General features: G+C 41.2%; 1 non-coding gene across 1 annotated transcript; it reads right to left on the bottom strand.

Annotated features, from left to right (window-relative positions):
- Positions 1-1,069: 1,069 nt before the first annotated feature.
- LOC130033884 (small Cajal body-specific RNA 13) lies at positions 1,070-1,330 on the bottom strand. Its single transcript, XR_008793993.1, has one exon. It is a non-coding gene; the product is annotated as a small Cajal body-specific RNA 13 (non-coding RNA).
- Positions 1,331-22,647: the final 21,317 nt, after the last annotated feature.

Raw genomic sequence — 22,647 nt, 5'->3', positions numbered from 1 at the left:
GAATTTTTACCCAGGATAATATTCCAGTGCAACCAAAATTCACTTAAAGCAAATCAAAAAAAAAAGACATTGCTATTGTAATAAATAACTCATACTAACATCATAAATTTAAAAATGAAAATATAAAGCCAATGGTCCCTTTTCAGTTATCTCTGTATTTTTAAATATAATGTGGTACTAACTTCTTAATCATTTGGTTGGATTGCTTTCTCGTTGCCTACCAAGACACAATTAATTATTATTCAATACTCTCAATTACTGTTACAACAGACCTAAAGGTGCTATTCAATTTACATGAAAAGGCCCACTGCTATTCTGTTTTTGGAGTTCAGAGAACTTCTGCGTGTTTTCTCCTCAATTTCTTTGTTTGCTTTCTTATTGTGCTACATTCTACCTTCAAGATATCCACCTCCAACAAGTGTCCCATTCCCAACGATTTTTGTCTGTTCCTATTAGAAATACATGTCAAATCAATGTGGTGATTTGTCAGTAGTCAGAAAGTGAGGACCAAAGACTTTGTCTTCCCATTTTGTTTTCAGATTCAAAGTTGCATACATGGACACTAAACCAAGGATAGATAGATAGATAGATAGATAGATAGATAGATAGATAGATAGATAGATAGATAGATAACAAGAACATAGTTAAAATAGTAGGTTCTAGAGTTTGACTGTCAAAGTTCACATCCCACTGTGACTGAACTGTTAGTTTCTGGGCACATTAACTCAATCTCCCGAGCCTGTATCTTTATCTGTGTAGAGGGTATATAATAGTACCACCTTATAATGTTACATTGTGAGTTTAGGGTGTGCTATGAAACACTTTAAAAAGTTCCTGGCTCGGGGCTGGAGCGATAGCACAGCAGGTAGGGCGTTTGCCTTGCACGCAGCCAATCCGGGTTTGATTCCCAGCATCCCGTATGGTCCTGTATGAGCACTGGCAGGGGTAATTCCTGAGTGCAGAGCCAGGGGTAACCCTTGTGCAGCAGGTGTGACCCAAAAAGAAAAAAAAGAGTGCCTGGCTGATAGTAAATATTAAATCAAAGTTGTATTTCCTTTTATAAAAAAAAAACTGTAGCAGTATTTAGTATCTACAAAAACCAAAACCACTCCATCTGTTTAACAATATCCTGACTGAATAGCTTCTCTTACTGTTACTAAAAAAAAATAATGACACTTCCTTGTCATTATCACCATGCCAACAGTGCCCCAAGAACTGTCAGAGGAAAATTGCACTTACATTACTGGAGCTTGGGAAGTTGTGCCTCAGTTTCCTCCTGAGAAATCTGGTGAATTCAGGTTACCACCAAGCTTGTGCAATTCCTAGTCTACAGAGCCAAAGTTATATTTCTAAATTAAGTATGTTAATATACTTTTACACAGATATGAGGAAAACTACTGGAAATTTTTTAAAACACAGTTCCCCCAGCCTTTTTTATTTATGATCACACATAAATTTTAAACACCTGCTTTTTGCAATGCTTCGCACTAAGTGATATAGAGAATGCATGACCAGAACGAAGGAATTTCTTGAATAATGGTGTGGTTTTCAACCTTAGGTGCAAAAGTCGTGAGAGAAACTATGAGTATGAATATACATTACAAACATTCTCATAATTAGAGGATTATTGTCAGTATGATGACTATAAAATGTTTTGATTGTGTTAGTTAAATTTTGTCCTTAAGTAAGATAATATAGTCAAACCTATAAAACTATATACCAGGTGATCTTAGTGGTCTTTGGTAAAAATAACTCAATGTAATCTGTGTCCTTACTTTTGTAAAATCAGCTTGAGGGTGTGTGGCAGTTGAGTTCTGTTGAGATTTTTAACTCACAGGCAAAAGGAAGGATGCATATAAAGAAGTGTGGGAGGAAGAGTTAGTAAAGGAAATGGATGAGAGTCTTCACTTGCTTACTCAATGACGCTGTAAAGTTTACATTGACCATCTGGCTGTTTTGTTTGTTTGTTTGTTTGTTTGTTTGTTTGTTTCTGGGGTCAATCTATCTGGGGCCAGTCTATCTTGGGCTAATCTATCTTGGGCCAATCTATCTTTGCCTCTGGCTGTTTTTAATAACAGATGGGGATCCTCATAACTCTCACTTTAATCATGAAATGATTCTCATTCAAGAAAAAATACTGGACTCATTAGTTAAGAATTGGATTGTAAAACGAAGAGGTTAAGAGGAATGTTTGTGTGATTTCCTGCTTTATTTCCATCGTGTACTGTGTCTAATAAAGCATATTGTCCATTTTTAATGTACACAGTTGAAAATGCTCAGTTTAATCAGAAAACAAATGGGTGAGAGTAGAATAACCTATTATCTTTATATTTATTTATCAAAGAAGAGAAGCAAGCAAAAAGTTACACCCTCTTTATTTGCTTTTATTCAGTTATACAGTGTTTGTGAAGTTTATCTTGCTTTAAAGGCCCTTAACAAGGGCCTTCCTACTTTAATGCTACTGCAGAACTGACTTCATGGCTATGAAGTTCCGAAACTAATGTTTGTCCATGAAATTTGTATTATTATTTAAAATCTAATGATAATCTATCTAGATAAAGTATTTTTTTTAGGTTTTCACTTTATTCAGCTTTTTACTACATCCCACCATTCTCTCCTGGACCATAAATTTCATTTGATAGATCTGCTGTTAATCTTATGAAATTCCTATTGTATTTGAGTTCTGCTGCTTGCAGTCTTTTGCCTCTGTCTTTAGCTTTTGCCATTCTGGTAAGATGTGTCTTGGACACATTTTTTCTATTTGGGTCCATGTTGGGTGGGACCCTTCAGGCCTTTTGAATCTGGATGCATGTACTCCTCAGCTCTAAAGAAATTTTATCTGTGTTTTTTTTTTTTTTTTGCCCTACTAGTTTTTAATCAAATTTGGCTTCATATTCTTTGGGGATTCTTGTGTTGCTTCTCCATCCCATAGTTCTCTGCTTTGCTGCCCATTTCTTTTTAGAATTTCTTCCATCTTCTGTTGTTTCTAGAGCTAACTGCTTCCTACCATTAATCATTTTCCTTTAACTATTGTTACTCTGCTGTTGATATCCTTTTTTTGAACTTTTTTAATTTCACCTGATGACATCATTTTGCTGATGACATTGTTCTAATAACACCATTAGAACATCGCCAAGCAGCACAAATGCTGGCCAACTTCAACCATGAGTGTGGAAAGGTCAGACTACAGCTGAATCTCACAAAGACAATGGTTATGAGAAACAGACTCATTCCTGACACTCCATTCGCTCTCAATGGAACGACCATCTCTGAATGCAACAGTTATGTGTACCTAGGTCGAGAAGTCAGCATGATGAATGACATGGCACCTGAGTTGCGCAGGAGGAAGAGAGAGGCTTGGAACGCCTTCAAGAGCATCCAAGAAATAGCTAAGAGGATGAAGAACCTCTGGCTCCTGGCACATCTCTTCGATTCCACTGTTCTTCCTGCATTAACATACGTCTCAGAGACCTGGGCCCTACGAAAATAGGATGAGAATGCTATTCGGGTCTCCCAAAGAGGAATCGAAAGAGCTATGCTTGGAATATCACATTTCACTCAAATGAGAGAAAGAATCCGGTGTTCCAACCTCCATCCATGATCAAGAATCAGGGACACTGTCTCGTTTGCCAAGACATCAAAAATCAGATGGGCTGGACACGTAATGAAATTTGGAGACGACCACTGGGCTAGAGCCGTTACCGACTGGATTCCACAAGACATCAAAAGACCACGTGGCTGCCCACCTACCAGATGGTCAGACTTCTTCATCAAGATCCTGAACGATCGATTTGAGGCTGTTCGTGTTCCTAGAACGAGCAGACGCCATTGGGCTACACTAGCACGCGACAGGGACAAATGGAGACGTTACTGGTGCCAGCTTGAGCAAATCGATGATTAATGGGAAGTCAAGTGATCAAGTGATCAAGTTAATTTCACCTACCATAAGCTTCAGTCTTGTCACTTTGGGTGGGAGGGGGTCACACCTGGTGGTGCTCAGGACTTATTCCTGGCTCCACACTCACACGCATCACTCTTCACAGGGTCAGGAAACTATCTGTGAATACCAGGGACTCGGTCTGCTTTGGTCACTTGCCATTGTACTGTTTCTTCAGCCCCTGTCACCTCTGATTTTAGTTTTTCTCACTCCTGCTCTCATACTTTCTTGTATCTGCGCCATTGTTTCAGTCTATTAAGCATGAATTGTGTCTATAAAGTCATTATCTGAGAGGTTATAGAGCCAGCTGGTACTGATATGGTCTTTGGGGCTATTATCTTTAGTCCTTGGGTTTAATAGCCTTTTTCATCAGCTTCCAGATTGTTCCTGCTGTTCTCTGGAATCTTTCAGTTTACTCCAATTTGAGCACTTTTTGTCACTGGATCCCTAGAATCAGTTAAGGGTATCCATGGAGACATTGATGTCATCAGTGAGAAGTTAAAGAAATAGAAGTAGGCAGCCACTGGGCTCAGTATTCTGGGAATGGAGGAAAACAGGGCTTCATCTGATCCCTTCCAGGTCTGCTAATTGGCTAGGCTGCAGAAGCTGCAGGAAGAAGCAGGCAGGCAACTGTTTCTCCTCTGGTCATACAGAGTTTACTCATGGCTTCTTATGCCTGCATGTGGATTATATTCATTTAATATATTCATCTTAGCACTCTGCATACTAGAATACCACAGACTGGGTCATTTGATACACAGAAATTAATTTTCTCACAGTTCTAGAAGCTGTAAATCCAAGATCATGGGGTCAAGTGGGTTAGTTTCTCCTGAGACCTCTTTCTTTGACCTACTCATTTGATTCTCATAAGCTTTTTTATGTGTGTTTTTTATGTACCTTTGTTTCTTTACCTCTTTGTAGAATGACACCAGTTCTATTATTTTAGGGCTTTCTCTGATGTTTCATTTAACCTGACTTATCTTTTTAAAGACCTATCACCGACATAGAATGACTACTCATTTGTAAGGTAAAAGGTAAAGGTAAAGGCCCTCCCGCTGATCGTCGATTTGCTCGAGCGGGCCCAGTAACGTCTCCATTGGAGACTTTGTTGTTACTGTGTTTGGCATATCGAATACTCTCGGTAACTTGCCGGGCTCTCCAAGGGGGCGGAGAAATCGAACTCGGGTCGGCCATGTTGGCCACTTGTAAGGCGAATGCCCTACCGCTGTGCTATCACTCCAGCCTCATTTGTAGAATATAAAATATCATAATATGAAACTAACACCCAAGCTCAGCAGAGATAAGGGCCAGGAAGACTGCTCCACAGTTGGAAGCCTGTCTTATAAGCTGGGGGAGAAGTCAGCTGGAATAGAGAAGGGATCACTAAGTCAATGACGGTTGGAGGGATCTCTTGGGATGGGAAATGTGTACTAAAAGCAGATAAAGGGCCAAATATGATGCACTCTCATTATCTGTATTGCAAACCATTATACCCATAAGTAGAGGAGCCTAAGAGGAAAATTGTCTGCCATAGAGGCAGGAGAATGGGTGGGATAAGGAGTGGAGGGGAGGGATATCAGGGACATTGGTAGCGGAAAATGTACACTTTTGGAGGGATGTATTGTATGACTGAAACTCAAACATGAAAATTTTGTAACTGTAGCTCACGGTGATTCAATATGTATATATTGAATATATTGAATATATTCTATATATTGATATAAAATACAGTCACATTATGGGTAGGGATTCAGCTTAAATTTGGGGAATGTGGGACCATGTTTATTCCATACACTCAGTAATATTATAAAGCACATAGCAAAGGAGTCTTTCCTTAGCAACCAAATCAGGAAAGCTGATAGAATCTATAAAAAGGAGTAGAACACTAACACAAAGAAACCACCTGCTAGTGTCATGGATAAAGGACTGTGAAATGGCATGGTTTTCTTGATCACTTGATCACTTGACACTTGATCGCTTGACATCCCGTTACTTATCGATTTGCTCAAGCGGGAGCCAGTAATGTCTCCATTCGTCCCTGTCATGTGCTAGTATAGCCCAATGGCGTCTGCTCGTTCTAGGAACACGAACAGCCTCAAACTGATCGTTCAGGTTCTTGACGAAGAAGTCTGACCATCTTGTAGGTGGGCAGCCACGCAGTCTTTTGACATCCCGTGGAATCCAGTTGGTAACGGCTCTAGTCCAGCGCTTGTCTCCAAATCTCATTATGTGTCCAGCCCATCTGATTTTTTATGCCTTGGCAAACAAGACAGCATCCCTGATTCTTGACTGTCAACAGAGGTAGAAACTCTGGATTCTTTCTCTCATTTGAGTGAAGTGTGATACTCCAAGCATAGCTCTTTCGATTCCTCTTTTGGAGACCCGAATAGAGTTCTGATCTTGTTTTCATAGGGCCCAGGTCTCTGAGGCATATGTTAATGCAGGAAGAATAGTGCAATTGAAGAGATGTGCCCAGAGCCGGAGGTTCTTCATCCTCTTAGCTATTTTTTCAAATCCAGTTATTTAGAGTTTTCGAAGACAGGCATTTTTTTTTTTTGTGGCTATCTCTCTCTTGGCGTTCCTCGCAAAATCATAGTTTTCTTAAGGGGAATAATTCATCTCAAGTATATCAAAGTTCTTTGAGAAATTATATCTAGATAAGGTTCCTATGCAAGAGAATTACAGGTGCATTGAAAACCACCTAGCCCAATGCTCTTGTTTTACAAGAACACACTAAATGTTGGGAGGTCATAGACTTTACATGAGTTCACATGGTAACAGAACTGGAAAGAGACTACAAAGTTTTCCCTTCCCATAACATGTTGCCCTCAGGGACTGAGGAGATAACAGAGTGGGTAAAGAGCACATATATGGCTGGGGTTTGATCCATGGCACCACATATGATCCCTTGAGCCCCATCACTTGTCTGTAATGAAAATAATTAAATTCAATTTAAAATATTAAGTTAGACTAAGCAAAGGGGCTGGATATGTGTTTTCCTTTACTTCCTGGAAATCCTGCATCATAGGAAGAAAAGCCACCTCAGTGGGGATCTTGTAATGCTTTTATCTCTGCTACCTCTTCAGAGAAATTCCTTAGAGATAAATCATTTTAGAGACCATTGCCCCATAAGACATATAGTCGCCGCTAATTATAAAATCCTAGCCTGCTTAGGCTAGCAGACATAAATAGATAGTTAATTTATGGAAACTGTCTGGAATTATTATAAGAGGTTTTTTAAAAAACAGGTAGGTTGATGTACTCTAAATGATGTGGCAAACAAAGAAGTCTTATGATTAGTTAACACTCTAATGAGATTCTTGGCTTTTTTCAAATCTATCAGTGGCATGGTATGTTTCTTTTCCTTTTCTGGCAATAGCAAAATATTTTTTCCTTTTGGCCATGACAGATTAAATAATCCACTGATAAACAGAGATTTAAATTAAACTTTAAACTAAAATGTACCATAGCAATTTGCTGAATCTTGAAATGAACCCAAATACTAAGCTTGATTATTCAAAAATGTAGCTGTTTTCTTCCCAAAATATGAAGATGTTTGAGTCAGATTTTGTGATTTTGTGATGCTTTCCCCAAAAGCCATAGGGTTGAAAAAAATACGAAATGTTAAAGTATCCTCTGAACAACATTCAAGTCAAATTACTTTATTTTATTTGAATCCCTGAACATAAAGGAATTCTTTATCTCAGTTTTTGTTTTTATCTCTGTTTCCTATATTTTAGGTGCAATATGCATGCACTTCTGTTATTTTCTATAATCATTGACAACCATAGCTAGTCACACTACAAAAGCTTCTCAGAGTTCCAAGCTACAGTATCAAAAGGACTTCCATGAACACCCATAGAAGCAGAGAAGTGGACAACTGAGACTTGCCTGTGGCAGGGTGACTGGTCAGAATGACTCATAACAATAACAAAAATTGACCCTTCGTCATTTCTCTTTTAAGACAAGAAAATGCCATTCATCCTGTTCTTCTTGTTCATTTTATTGTGGATTTTTTCAGATACCTAGAAAATTCATTCTGAGTTGTAGCTATCTTCTATTTCTTTGAAATTAACATAGGTAATAAGATGGAAGGCGGTGCACTTGGTATTTGCATAAGGGCATTAGAACTACCTGTGTCAAAGCTTTTGTGGAGCCTTAGATCTATGTCTAAATAGAAAGAAAGGTCCTGAAATCTTCCAGTTTGGAAGTCTAAAAATTCTGAAAATGCTATGAACTTTTTATTAGGGATAGGAATTGGAATATTCTTATGGTATTTATATAAAATACCCCCAAGATTTTATATAAAAACTAGAAAACTTATATTTGGTTTCTTCTGAATTAATATTTCTTCTGAGTCAGGGTGAACCCCATATTTCTATATTATAAACTACATATTACTGTAAAGTGTAGAATAAATATCTTTAAAATCATGTAAATGGTTTTAAACATTTTAAAGGTGAAGATCAGTAAAAAATATTGAAGGCCAGTTCTCCACAATGTTCTCCTTTGTATTTTGTACCATGTAATGACTCCGTGCCAGACTGTGGGGTGGGTGAGAGTCCTCCCCACTCCAAGGAACCCAGCCCCAGCAGCCGACTTCCACTGCCCAACCATCGCCGTGCTCCAGGCCACTTGCTGCACATTTCCTAACCATTTATGCCTGTCAGAGAGCCCAGCAAGCTACCAAGAGTATCCCGCCAACACGGGCAGAGCCTGGCAAGCTCCCCGTGGCGTATTTGATATGCCAAATACAGTAACGACAATAGGTCTCATTCCCCTGACCCTGAAAGAGCCTCCAATCATTGGGAAAAGACGAGTAAGAAGAGGCTGCTAAAATCTCAGGGCCAGAAGGAATAGAGATGTTACTGGTGCCCACTTGAGTAATTTGTCTATCAATGGGATGACAGTGATAGAGTGAATGAAAGCAAATCTATTCTGCCAGGTAGAGTAATTTTCTAAAGGAATTATCTTCTAAATTCAGACTTCCAAATAAATAAGCTGCCAAAGTTAACTTAGCTTTCTTCATTCTACTTATTATAATTTGACCCTATTACAAGTTTATTACCTCTCTCTGATGTGTGTATCTAATTATATTCAAACATGTCTTTTCTCAGTCCTGTTATTTGTCAAAAAAAGACATAATTTTTAAATGCTGTTTCTCAATATCATGCCCCTACTCTTTAGTTATCTTGATCATTTAATGTTTTTCCATAAATAATAGCTGGTTATGTTTGTAAATATGTTTCCAAAATTCTATTTGTATTTCTGATCTCTAATGATCATGCTACACATGTAATTGTAGAAGTAGAGAAAAATATTAGAAATTTAACCTGGAAAAAATTTATAGCAAGCAATAATGTAACAATTAATTCATAAAATTACCTGAGTATACATGTGTTTTCTGAGAGACGGATAAACTATAGTGTGATGGATAGACTCTAGTGTTTTTTTAAACTGATATGTAGTCTAAAGTAAAAGATTTTTTCATCAGTCAAATGATCACTGAAGATTATAATAATATTCTCTTTGATGTTGAGTTTGAAGTCTTTTTTATGTAGAGAATCTCATGTTTTTCTGACTACAACCCCAGAAAAAAAAGGCAGAGAAGCAATCATTATTTATAGATTTAAAGAGGATAATACTATTCCAAAGACAAGGGCTTAGAGTACAGCTGGTTCTTGTTTCCTTAAACAGTTAGTCTTTGTGTTACTCATCACTCCTTGCTTCTTCCAGGGGCTTTTACATTCTCTTTTATTCTGTTTAGTATTTCAAAATCAGTCATTTTTTCCAAATATTTGATCTGAATGTTATCTAAGTTCAATTTGAAAAAGCTGTAAAACAAAATTTTGTCTGAATCTTTTTGTGAAAGTTTTCCTTAGGTCCTCATAAACCAATATTATTCCCACTGAAACTCTGACTAGAGAATTTTTTGTCAACATATTAGATGTCATCTTATCTCCCCCTATATCTACTAAAACTTATATTTAAAAAGAATATTGCTTGTGATAGTATAGGAAGTTTGCAGATATAACTATTCATAGCATAAAATACTTCAAGCAGCCACCACCTCAATGAAAGACCACTTCCACATCCACCATTGAGTTCTTATGTACAAGTGCCCCTCAGTTTATTAATCTGCAACAGGAAATAGGTGGGATAACTCATATCTCTAGTTATCCAAGATTTCGTTAAGATTTTGGAACCTAAATTAAAAATTATTAATTTCTAACTATACCACCTTTAGGGCTGGAGCAATAGCACAGTGGGTAGGGCATTTGCCTTGTATGTAACCGACCCGGGTTCGATTTCTCTGTCCCTCTCAGAGAGCCTGGCAAGCTACCAAGAGTATCCCGCCCTCAAGGCAGAGCCTGGCAAGCTCCCTGTGGCTTATTCGATATGCCAAAACAGTAACAACAGTTCTCACAATGGAGACATTATTGGTGCCCACTCGAGCAAATCAATGAACAACGGGATGACAGTGACAGTGACAGTGAGAGTGACATACCACCTCTACCTGGCTCACGAATGCTGGTTGACTTGGACCGTGAGTGTGGAAAGGTCGGACTGTAGCTGAATCTCATGAAGACAATATTCATGAGAAACGGACATCACATTTGCTCTCAATGGAATGAACATCTCTGACTGCAACATTTATGTGTACCTACGATGAGAACTCAACATGACAAATCTCCTGGCACCTAAGTTGTGCAGGAGAAAGAGCGGCTTGGAATGTCTTCAAGAGTGTCGAAGAGATAGCTAAAAGGACAAAGAACCTCCAGATTCGGGCACATTTCTTTGACTCTACTGTTCTTTCTGCATTAACGTAGGCCTCAGAGACCTGGGCCCTACGCAATGAGAATGCTATTCAGGTCTCCCAAAGAGGAATTGAAAGAGCTATGCTTGGAGTATCACACTTCACTCAAGTGAGAGAAGAAGCAAAGGAGCAAATTGATGAGTAACAGATCACAAGTGATCAAGTGAAGTGACCACCTCTAGCATATCTTCTACCAAGTATGTATTCTTTTAATCATACAATCAATATTAGAACTGTGTATAGAAGACATTACTATGTTTACCAAATTCATTTTCCTCTAGTTCTTCGTGCATAGTAGGTAACTGAATACTAACCTTTGGAATATAAAATGTGAATGTTTCTGAGAATGATTCAAAACACTCCAACACAACTATCTCTATTTTTAACGTTATCTTTGTTTAGAGCTTTTTGGTCTTAGGAAATGGTATAGACACTAACTATAAGTAATCTGAGTCCTTGAAGCATTTCATGTATAAATACCACACAACAGATGATTAGAGAAATGAACTAGTGTGAATCCACATGATTAGAGAAATAAACTGGTATAAATCCAGAGGCTATCTTTTACTGTTGTTCATTGATTTGATCATGGGAAGTAAAGAAGTGATACAATTAACCTGATAAGTTGAATTGTTCTGCTATGCAGTGGGGAAAATGTTTGGTGAAAATATCACCTGGAGGACAGGGAGATAGTATAGGGGTTATAGCTCTTTCCTTGTATGTGGTCAACACCCATTCTATCCCTAATACCACAACTGGGCTCTCAAGCACTGTCACAGAACCAGGAGTAAACTCTGAGCACTGTTGTGCATTGTCTAAAAAGGCGTGCGCATGTGTGTGTGTGTATACTGTATAGTAAGTCATATATATGGTATATATGGTATGTTAGTTATCTCAATAAAACTAGAAAAAGGAGAAAATTGTAAAACTGGGAGAAATATTTTATTCGTTTCAACTCTTCTAATAAGTTCAGGATCTTTTTCATATTATAAAATCAGCAAAGATTTGCAGTAAAGAAAATGAACACAAGGCTGAAAATTAAGGAGTGGAGTTTCAGGCTATTTTTAATGAGCACTAAGACTTTCCACAGTCATATACTTTTCTAAGCCTTGGTGTTCCTTGTTGATACAGATTCTTCAAGGTTTCCTTCACCTTTATGTTAAGTGAGATCACTTAGACGGGTGGTTTTTAAAAAATCTGTCTTATGCTTCATTTGGGCTGGAGCGATAGCACAGCAGGTAGGGCGTTTGCCTTACACGCGGCCCACCCGGCCAACCCAGGTTCAATTTCTCCACCCCTCTCGGAGAGAGCCCGGCAAGCTACCAAGAGTATCTCTCCCGCACGACAAAGCCTGGCAAGCTACCCGTAATGTATTTGATATGCCAAACACAGTAACAAGTGTCACAATGAAGATGTTACTGGGCCTTTTCAAGCAAATCGATGAACAATGGGAGGACAGTGACAATGACAGGAACTGATACAGAGGTAGGCTTGTGGTGGTGGTTGGGAAAATGGGGACAATGGAAGAGTAAGGTCACGCTGGTGCTGGGATTGGTGTTACAATACAGAATGCCTGTAACAAATGCATCATGAACAAACCATGGTGTTTAAATAAAGGGAAAAAAGAATAAATTTTCAAAAAAATGTTTCCAAGGAAGTATAAAGGTAAGATTTTTTTTTAATTTTGGGTCATACCCAGCTGTGGTCAGGGCTTTGTGCTTCTGGTTCTGTGCTCAGGAATCATTCCTAGTGGGCTAAGGGAACCATATGGAGTCCCTGGAATTAAACCCTACCTGCTGTACTATCGCTCTGAACACTAAGGTGGGGGATATTTTTATAGGAGGGAAAATAAAAAATGAAATAAGTGCTTAATGAAATAAGGACCCCTGAAACTCGCCAGGAGGAATCCCTGGACAGAGAGGAGGGAGTAAGCTCTAAGAACAGTCAATGTGGCCCTAAACAAAAATCACTTGATCGCTTGACATCCCGTTACTCATCAATTTGCTCAAGCGGGCGCCAGTAATGTCTCCATTTGTCCCTGTCACATGCTAGTGTAGCCCAGTGACATCTGCTCCTTCTAGGAACATGAACAGCCTCAAACTGATCATTCAGGGTCTTGATGAAGAAGTCTGACCATCTTGTAGGTGGACAGCCATGCAGTCTTTTGACGTCCCATGGAATCCAGTTGGTAAAGGCTTTAGTCCAACGGTCATCTCCAAATCTCATTATGTGTCTAGCCCATCTGATTTTTTATGCCTTGGCAAACGAGATAGCGTCCCTGATTCTTGACCATTGACAGAGGTTGGAGCTCCCGATTCTATCTCTCATTTGAGTGAAACGTGATACTCTAAGCATAGCTCTTTCGATTCCTCTTTGGGAGACCCGAATCGCGTTCTCAACCTGTTTTCGTAGGTCCCAGGTCTCTGAGGTCTATGTTAATGCATGAAGAACAGTGTACTCGAAGAGATGTGCCTGGAGCCGGAGGTTCTTTGCCCTCTTAGCTATTTCTTTGATGCTCTTGAAGGCGTTCCAAGCCACTCTCTTTCTCCTGCGCAACTCAGGTGCCAAATCATTCGTCATGTTGACTTCTAGACCTAGGTACACATAACTGTTGCATTCGGAGATGTTTGTTTGGTTGAGAGTGAATGGAACATCAGCAACGAGACTATTTCTCATAAACATTGTCTTCGTGAGATTCAGCTGTAGTCCGACCTTTCCACACTCATGGTCAAACTCGGCCAGCATTTGTGCTGCTTGGCTAATGTTTGGGGTTATAAGAACGTCATCAGCAAAGAGGAGGAGGTGTAGTTGCCTACCATAAATCTTCACTCCCATTCCTTCCCATTCCAGTCATTGCATGATGTTCTCAAGGGTGGCACTGAAGAGTTGTGGTGAAATGGTATCACCCTGCTGAACCCCTCTGTTGATGTCAGTGATCCCCTCTCTATAGAATGGTGAGGTCCTGGTCGTGAATCCATAATACAGCCTATGGAGGATGCTAATGTATTGACTTTGAATGCCCTGTTTGGCTAGGGCCTCGATGACTGCTACAGTCTCAACAGAATCAAAGGCCTTCTTTAAATCAATGAACTTTAGACAGAGCGGCATCTTGAACTCTCGAGAAACCTCAATGAGCTTGGCTACCATTTGGATATGGTCGATTGTGCTGAATCTTTTTCGAAACCCAGCTGGCTCGCACGGTTGTCCTTTATCTAGTATTCTGCCAATCTTATTCAGTATGACTCCAGTGAAGAGCTTGTAGACAACAGGCAGATGGGGCAATAGTTGGCAATGTCGTGGATATCTCCTTTCTTATACAATAGTACAGTCCTGCTGTTTTTCCATTGGATCAGAACCTTGCTTTCAGACAGGTAGCTTGTGAAGATCCAAGCCAGTATATTGATGAGTACTGACAGCAGGTTCTTCAGGTGTTCAGGTCTGAACTTGCCTGGGCCAGGTGCTCTTCACTTCTTTATGGACGAAATGGCGTGTCAGATTTCAGAAGGGAGAATGTTGGGAACAACATCCTGCAGAATTTGGTTTGTGGGCAGATGGACGTAGCTATCAAAGAGATCCGAGTAGAAGTCATGGACAATCTTCTCCATTGCCCTTCTGGAAGATGTGATGGATCCACCTGTACGTCGGAGAGCAGTCATCTTGGTCTTGTAGTTGGCGAAGGACAGGAGAGCTTTGCAAATGTTTTTCCCAGCTTCTGCCGCATCTGCCAGCACTGCTGCTCTTCTCTCTTTGAGGTCTTCCTTTATCACTTCTCTGCACTGCTTTGCTAGCTTGGATGTTCACTTGCGGTTGCCTGAGACTTGCGCCAAGACATGTTGGTGAATGAGCTCGAGAGTTTTTGAACATAGGCATCTTTTTGTGGCTCTCTCTCTCTCGGCATTCTTCGCACAATCATGGAGGTGCTGAATCAGTCGATTGTATTCTTTGTCAGTGTTGTCAATGACGGCATCTTCCCATGTTGCCACAATAGTGCCAAAGAGCTGCCAGTTGGTGGTCATTCTGGGAGTTCTCTTCTTAAACTTTGCAGCCCTTTCTCCTCACTTCGTGAAGTAGAATTTTGCACAAAGGAGATGGCGACTCGATCCCATTTGGAATTTTGGGACAACAGCGACATAGGTCAGGCAAGACTATTGATTGAATATGATGTGGTCAGTTTTGTTGAGGAACTGTCCACCAGGAGACTCCCATGTCCAACGTTTAGATTCAGCCTTCTGGAATTGTGAGTTACCATGGATGGTCTTGGTCAACATGATTACCATGGATGGTCAACATGATGAACTCAGACTCTCACGCTGTTCATTCCATTCTAGGCCATGGTTCCCAATGTGAAGGTCTTCGCCTGATCTTCTCAGTCCTATCTTGGCATTAAAATCACCGACAATGACCTTGTAGAAGGTGTAGTCTTCTTTATAGAACTTCTCCAGCTTCATGTAGAACGTCTCAATTTCTCCTTCATCATAATTGGATGTTGGTGCATAGACAACGAGGATAGAAACTACTGGCAGTGAGCCACAGGTATTCAAGTGTAATCGTCCAATTAGGGTTGTTAGGCATTTGAATCAATCGATCTTTATGGCCAACTTCGTGTTGACAAGAACACTGACACCACTGACGCCTCTTTTGTCACATGTTCGGAGGAAGAGTTCTTCCCCAGTGTCAAAAACGGTGTGATGTGATTGATGCCTTCTCATCTCCATCAGATCAATGATGTTTTACTTGATCTTTTGCACTTGCAGCATCAGGTCCTCGATGGATGCATCTGATGCCAGCATACATGCCTTAAAAGTACAGTCATTTTTGTCCTTCTTTGTTTTGGCAGCCTAGGTTGTCCCTGAGATTTTATCAGTCTCTCCTTCCTCATCCTTCTTAACACTGCCATATGGTGGCTCTTTCAATGTCAGGGGAATGAAACCCATTGTATTTACTGGTTTTGGCATATCAGATAACTGAAACCCAAGCACAAAAATTTGTAAGTCTACAACTGTACCTCATGGTGTTTCACTAATAAAAATTTTTTTAAAAATTCTAATTGTGCTAATTCTGTTGTCCAGCAAAATTTCCACAGTTAACAGTCCTTCTGTTCCTCTTAAACAATATTTGCTTGATTTCTTCTCCTCCTCCTCCTCCTCCTCTCCCACCTCCTCCTCCTCCTTCTTTTATGGCCCAGCGGTGGTCAGCAATCATATATGATGTCAGAGATAGGACCCAGAACTCCCATCTGAAAGCCCCTTGAGTGATGTGAGTGGAACACTCTCGGTAGCTTGCCAGGCTCTCCGAAAGGGGTAGAGGCTTTTAAGGTGGCCTCCAATTGTCCGTGCAGGTGTTCCCATGGTTCAAACCATACCTGTTCCAGAAAACATCCTGGAGCATATCACAGCCGGGCATTGGAGGTAGTGGAGGTAATGGAGCTCTGCCAGGCTGCTGGGAGCAGGCAGAGGATCTCTGTTCCCAGGTACGTTGAGCCTGGAGTCCAAGGTCACAAAGTTCTGCTTCCCTCATTCTGTGGGGCTTCACTCATGAGTGAGTCTTGGCCTGAGTGTCCAGAAAGCGTCCTGAGCTTGTCTGCGGCTGGGTAGTGAAGTTAGTGGATGTAATGGAGGTCTGCCAGGCTTCTGGGATTTAAACAAAAATAAGTAAATACAATAAAGCATAGGCCTAGAGACACTTGCTTAGCATGCAAATGCAGCCATGATAATGGTCTGAATCCTAGCATGATCAGTTGTGGCCCCTGAGCTACATCAGTTGTAAAAAATAAAATAGATTTAATGAGTTTAAAAATCCTAATTGTGGAAAATAGGCACTGGTGGAGGGATGGGTGTTTGATCATTGTACAATTGAAACCCAAGCACAAAAATTTGTAAATTTACAACTGTACCTCATGATGTTTCACTAACAAAATTTTTTTTAAAAAATGTAAATGATGGAGAATGGGCACTGGTGGAGGGATAGGTACTGGATCATTGTATAACTGAAACCCAAGCACAAAAATTTGTAAATTTACAACTGTACCTCATGGTGTTTCACTAATAAAAATTTTTTTTAAATCCTAATTGTGCTAATTCTGTTGTCCAGCAAAATTCCCACAATTAACAGTCCTTCTGTTCCTCTTAAACAATATTTGCTTGATTTCTTCTCCTCCTCCTCCTCCTCTCCCACCTCCTCCTCCTCTTTCTTTTTTGGCCCAGCGGTGGTCAGCAATCATATATGATGTCAGAGATAGGACCCAGGACTCCCATCTGAAAGTCCCTTGAGTGATGTCTCTAGCTCTTCCTGATGTTGGCTTTTGGACTAGTTCAAAGTACCAGGCAATGACTTCCCCCCACCCATCTCCCCATTTTTCCAGCAGTGAGGACCTCCACTTAGGGATTCTGGGGACCACAACATTCAGGGAGTAACAGATGAAAAAAAAAACCAACAAACCAGCAATAAGGAAATAAGGTTCCTAGCTTGTTGGGCTACCTGCTTCGGGGGTTCATTTCCCCCTAGGAACAACTTTGACTTCTGGATCTATCACTTCAGGCAGAGTAAGGAGACTGCACGGGCTGAATTTGCAATTTCTTTGTTTAGAACAAAAAGAATTTCCTTCTCTTTTTCTTTTTCACATTGTGTGAGCTGGGCTCCATCTCTTGGGTTCAGTACAAACAAAAGAGGCCGCTGAGTGAACAGGGCAAGCAAGTTGATTTTGTAGTTACAGGCTGTTCCATATAAACTATCTACAAGCTCAGTACGGAATGCAACTTACTCAAACAAAAAGTATGTGATTTAAAATGAGGAAATCTTGATCTAACAGGAACAAGCAAAGACCTTTCAGCATTTCTAAATAGTTTATATCCCTGATTATTGGAAGAAAATATGCTGGAGAATAAGGGAAAAACACCGATTAGAGGATCAAAATAGCAAAGGGCAAAGCTGTGAGTCCAGGCCTGATGTACTAGAACCCACTGTGTCTTATAAGTGATCATTTCATATTTGGACAACTGGGGCCAACTCATATGAATTTAAATTATAAGCATAGGTTTGCTTTTCAAGCCTGTGTCCTCCCTTGAACACTTTTCTTGCTTACTCAAGTAAGGCTCATGCTTCTTTGCTTTTTCCCCTCTGAGAAGCCCATGTTCTCTCCTGGCCATATACTTTCTTTCTCTTCCCTCACTTCTAAGTAAGTTTCAATAAAAACTCTTGCTTCAAAAAAATTGTAGGGGCCGGAGAGATAGTACAGAGGGTAGTGCGCTTGCCTTGCATGTGGCTGACTCGGAGGTGGTCCCCTGAGCAACGCTAGGAGTGATACCTGAGCACAGAGCCAGGAGTAAACCCTGAGCACTGCTGTGTATGGCCTCCCCGCAAAAATTAAAAAGTGGGTGTGAAAGTTGTCCCAGTGTTTGGGTTTTAGTTTTTTTCCAGGGATGGAACTCAGAGCCTCACACATGCAAGGTCGGAGCTTTACCAGTTGGCTTCATCCCCTGTCTGGCCCAGTGACTCAGAGAGAAAGAACCTTAGAACCCAGCTCCTGCTCAGAGGTAGTAACCCCAGGGAGAAAGGCTGAACTGAGGGCAGCTGGGCAGTGTAGGACTTTAGAAAGGCCCTGGAGCCTCCATTTTCTCTCTCTCTCTGAAGTACAGGTAGCAAAAGCTGATTCCCCTCAAGTTATTCTGAAAGGATAAGCATGTTGGAACTTGCTAGCCTCAGTCAAGGGCTGAGAGCCCAGATGTGACATGGCCGGGTCTGCATCGGCACTATGGGGGCACCATTCCCAGCCTCAGTGAAAATACTGGAGTGAGAGTAGGGAAAGAATAGAGCCAGCTAGAAGAGGCCTTAACCCCCAGACATAAAGGCCTGGAAAACAATGAGCTGATTGGGATTAAGTAGCCAGAAGGTCACCCTGCAGGTCGCCCTGAAAGCTGCTCTGAAAGGGCAGGTGAGAAGGAGCAACCAGGCTGGCCTGAAACTCTGGTGGCGACCTGTGAGTGTGTAGTGACCCCCAACTCTATCTGCACTGCGGTGCGTTCCTCAGGCTGTGAGCTTAAGCTATTTGATGTCCTGATCCATTTAGAATTCCACACCAACCTCCCATTGAAGGCTGAGACAACTTGGGCAAAATCACATGAATTAAAATTATAGGTATGGGATTGCTTTTCAAGCCTGTGTAAAGGAAAAGTCAGCACAAATTCCACCCAGGTTCTTTTCATTTCAATTGTAGGTTACAATAGTGTAATTTACAATAGTGTAACTTACAATAGTGTTAATGTTTATGTACAAAGTTACTGCACAACACCACCAGTAAAATGCGTAAGGCCCTCCCCTTCTAGTCCTTCTCTTCCTTCCCTCAACTTTCTCCCTTTCCCACTTGGTAATTGGAACCAACTTGGTAATAGTGAGGATCTATCCTGGGTCGACACTACATCCTTGCTTTGTTGCTCTATATGCCACAGATGAGTGAGAGCATCTGACATTTTTCCTTTTTCCTCTGACTTATTCCACTTAACATAATGCCCTTCTGTTCCCTCCAAGTCACATATAACTGCAAGATATCATTTTTAATAACTGAATAATATTCCTTTGTGTATATGCCACAACTTCATTGTCCATTCATCTCTTCTTGGACATTTGGATTTTTTCCAATTCCTGGCTGTTGTACTTAGCACTGCAATGAACACAAGATGTGTTTGTCCTTTTGAGTTATTTTTTGTTGTGTTCTTGGGGTAGATGCCAAAAGGTGGAATTGCTGGATAATTTGGGGTTTTTTTGTTTTTTATTATAGTTATTATTATTTAAATTTTATTGAATCACTGTGAGATAGTTACAACTTTCATGTTTGGGTTATAATCACTCAATGATCAATCATCCATCTCTCCACCAGTGCACATTCCCCACCACCAATCTTCCTAGTGTACCCCCCTTCCCCTCCCCCTGCCTCCATGGCAGACAATATTCCCCATACTCTCTCTCTCCTTTTGGGCATTATGGTTTGCAATACAGACACTGAGAGGTCATCATGTTTGGTCTATTATCAACTTTCAGCACACATCTCCCAGTCACGGTCACGGTCATGGTCCTCCCGTTGTTCATCGATTTGCTCTAGTGGGCCCAGTAGCGTCTCCATCATGAGACTTCTTGTTACTGTGTTTGGCATATCAAATACATCACGGGAGCTTGCCAGGCTTTGCCATGCAGGCGAGATACTCTCGGTAGTTTGCCGGGCGATTCGAGAGGGGCGGAGAAATCAAACTCGGGACAGCCATGTTGGCTGCATGCAAGGCAAATGCCCTACCTGCTGTGCTATCGCTCCAGCCCACATATCTCCATCCCGACCAATTCCTTCAGCCATCATTTTCTTAGTGATCCTTCCTCTAGTCCAGCTACCTTCTCCCCTCTACTCATGAGGCAGGCTTCCATTGCTGGATAATTTGTAAGCTCTATGCTTAGTTTTGTTTTTTTAAGTATTGATATTTTTATTATTTTGAATCATAACAGTGACTGTCTGCGGATAGATCCCCCCTGTCTCTTTTCTTGAATTTGAGACCATACCAGGTGGTTCTCAGGGCTCACTCCTGGTTCTGCATTTAGAGATCACTCCTGGTGGGCTTAGGGAACAATATGTGGTGCCAGAGATTGAGCCTGGGTCATGTAAAGCAAATGCTGTATCTTCTGTTCTATCTCTCCAGCCCTACCTTTCTCATTTTGTCTGTTAAAAACCAACATTCAAACTGGAGAGATGGTTCCACTTTCCTTGCATGTAGATTTGATCCCCAGCATCCCATATGGTCCCCTGAGTAATGTCAGGAGTGATTTCTGAGTGCAGAGACAGGAGTATCCCCTGAAAATCACCAGCTGTGGCCCAAACTCCAAGGAAAACAAAACCAACCTTAGACTAAGAGATGTCTAAGTGTTCCCCCCACCTTCAAGTTGCATAAAAGTAGTAAGAGCAGAATTTTAATCTGAATTATTTGATCCTCCATACCTGAAGTCTGAATGTATCTTTAGTGCATTAAAGAAACAAAGTCTTCTCTGAGTCTACATAGAAAAGTTAACAATTCCTTCCAAAGGAAATGATGCATTCCCATTCTTCTTTCCAGTAATAAATAAAAGATTAAGCGTGTTTTGTCCCAGACTCCCTGATTTGTTATTTTATGCCCAATATGCCTCTTCCATGTTTTTGAAAAAATCTCCATATTTCTTTCTACAGAGGCAGATCCATGACATTGGCAACTATCGCCCGATCTGCCTATTGTCTGTCATCTACAAGTTGTTCACTCGAGTCATCCTAAATAGGATTGGCAGAACACTAGATGAAGGACAACCATGCGAGCAAGCCGGGTTCCGCAAAGGATTCAGCACCATCGACCATATCCACACGATAACCAAGCTCATTGAGGTTTCTCGGGAGTTCAAGATGCCGCTCTGTTTAACGTTCATTGATTTAAAGAAGGCCTTTGATTCTGTTGAGACGGAAGCGGTCATTGAAGCCCTAGCCAATCAGGGCATTCAAGCCCAATACATCAGGATCCTCCGTGAGCTGTATTGCGGATTCACTACCAGAATCTCACCATTCTACAAAGAAGTGATCGTTGATGTCAAGAGAGGGGTGCGGCAGGTTGATACCATTTCACCGAAACTCTTCAGTGCCACCCTCAAGAACATCACGCGACGACTGGAATGGGAAGGAATGGGAGTGAAGATAGATGGTCGGCAACTACACCACCTCCGCTTTGCTGATGACATTGTTTTAATAACACCAAACATCAGCCAAGCGGCACAAATGCTGGCCGACTTTGACCGTGAGTGTGGAAAGGTAGGACTACAGCTGAATCTTACGAAGACAATGTTTATGAGAAACAGCCTTGTTCCTGACGTCCCATTCGCTCTCAATGGAACGACCATCTCCGAATGCAACAGCTATGTGTACCTAGGTCGAGAGGTCAACATGACAAATGACCTGGCACCCGAGCTGCGCAGGAGGAAGAGAGCAGCTTGGAACGCCTTCAAGAATGTCGAAGAAATAACTAAGAGGACGAAGAACCTCCGGCTCCGGGCACATCTCTTTGATTCCACTGTTCTTCCTGCATTAACATATGCCTCAGAGACCTGGGCCCTACGCAAACAAGATGAGAATGCTATTCAGGTCTCCCAAAGAAGAATAGAAAGAGCTATGCTTGGAATATCACGTTTCACTCAAATGAGAGAAAGAATCCGGAGTTCTGACATCCGTCAACGATCAAGGATCAGGGATGCTGTCTCATTTGCCAAGGTGTCGAAAATCAGATGGGCTGGTCACGTAATGAGATTTAAAGACGATCGTTGGACTAGAGCTGTTACTGACTGGATTCCACGGGATGTCAAAAGACCGCGTGGCCGCCCACCTACCAGATGGTCAGACTTCTTCGTCAAGATCATGAACGATCGGTTTGAGGCCCTTCATGTTCCCGGAGCGAAGAGATGCCATTGGGCTACACTAGCACGCGACAGGGACAAATGGAGACGTTACTGGCGCCCGCTCGAGCAAATCGAGGACTAACGGGAAGTTAAGTGATTAAGTGATTAAGTAAGAGGCAGATGACATCGCCATCAACAGTGAGAGAGGGTTCCTTTGACCACATCCTGCCAGCATAGATTCTTTCCAGTCATTTTGATATCTGCCATTCTCACTGGTGTGGAATAATATCTCATTGTAGTATTCATCTGTATTTATTGGAGATAGAGAGATATTAAAATGAGTAAGATACCAACGTGGTTTCAATCCCCAGCACTGCAAAAGGTCCCCCAGACACTTTGGGTATGATCCCTGAGTACAGAGCCAAGAATGTTCGCTGAGCACTGCCATGTCTACAGTGGAACACTTTTCCATATTCCTGCTAGCTATCTGGATGTCTTCTTCAAGGAA

The sequence above is a fragment of the Sorex fumeus genome, unplaced genomic scaffold (genome assembly GCF_029834395.1).
Source record: "Sorex fumeus unplaced genomic scaffold, SorFum_2.1 ptg000054l, whole genome shotgun sequence".
NCBI classification, from domain to species: domain Eukaryota; kingdom Metazoa; phylum Chordata; class Mammalia; order Eulipotyphla; family Soricidae; genus Sorex; species Sorex fumeus.
This window is presented reverse-complemented; position numbering and strand designations above follow the sequence as displayed.